Source organism: Rutidosis leptorrhynchoides, chromosome 1, assembly GCF_046630445.1.
Source record: "Rutidosis leptorrhynchoides isolate AG116_Rl617_1_P2 chromosome 1, CSIRO_AGI_Rlap_v1, whole genome shotgun sequence".
Lineage (NCBI taxonomy): Eukaryota > Viridiplantae > Streptophyta > Magnoliopsida > Asterales > Asteraceae > Rutidosis > Rutidosis leptorrhynchoides.
Genome location: NC_092333.1, coordinates 482355255 through 482356662, shown reverse-complemented (window position 1 = coordinate 482356662; position 1408 = coordinate 482355255).

The window sequence follows — 1408 nt, the reverse complement described above, 5'->3', positions numbered from 1 at the left end:
TACAAAGTGTGAAGAATAAAGAAGTGATTCTAGTATTTCAAGACGATATTGCTTGAGGACAAGCAACGCTCAAGTGTGGGAATATTTGATAATGCTAAAAACGAACATATATTTCATAGCATTATTCCTCAAGAAAGACAAGCTTTTAGTTGCAATTGTTCTATTTACAAGTGATATTCGTTTAAATAATAAAAGGTGAAGACAAAAGACAGATTCGACGAATTGAAGACGCAAACGACCAAAAAGCTCAAAAGTACAAAAGACAATCAAAAAGGTTCCAATTATTGATAAGAAACGTCTCGAAATTACAAAAGTACAAGATTCAAAACACAAAGTACAAGATATTAAATTGTACGCAAGGACGTTCGAAAATCCGGAACCGGGACCAGAGTCAACTCTTAACGCTCGACGCAACGGACTAAAAATTACAAGTTAACTATGTATATAAATATAATATAATATATAATTAATTATATTAATTATATATATATTATATATATATATAAAAAACCGTCGGCAGAGAAAACTCCAAGGACTGAGCTGTAAATACTATCTCCGCGACTCGCGGAGATTGAAGGGGTTTTTGCCGCGAGTCGCGGAGCCCCAAATTTCACTTCTGGCTATAAAGCAAACCGAATTCTGATCAAATTTCATAATCTTATTTCATCTCTCTCTCAATATATACGTAATATATATATATAATTTATATTTTAATTTTAATTTTAAATCCTAATAATAAGGGTATGTTAGCGAATGTTGTAAGGGTGTAAGTCGAAATTCTGTCCGTGTAACGCTACGCTATTTTTAATCATTGTAAGTTATGTTCAACCTTTTTACATTAATGTCTAGTAGCTAAGTTATTATTATGCTTATTTAAAACGAAGTAATCATGATGTTGGGCTAATTACTAAAATTGGGTAATTGGGCTTTGTACTATAATTGGGGTTTGGATAAAAGAACGACACTTGTGGAAATTAGACTATGGGCTATTAATGGGCTTTATATTTGTTTAACTAAATGAAAGTTTGTTAATGTTAATATAAAGATTTACAATTGGGCGACCCTATAAATTACCATATACACTCGATCGGACACGATGGGCGGGGTATTTATATGTACGAATAATCGTTCATTTAACCGGACACGGGAATGGATTAATAGCCACTAGAATAATTAAAACAGGGGTGAAATTACATTCAAGGGTAATTGGTGTAATTGTTAACAAAGTAATAAAACCTTGGTTTACACGCAGTCGATAACCTGGTGTATTCATTAAACAAAGTATTAAAACCTTGTTACAATTCGAATCCCCAATTAGTTGGAATATTTAACTTCGGGTATAATAATAATTTGACAAGGACACTTGCAATTTATATTTATGACTGATGGACTGTTATGGACAAAAACC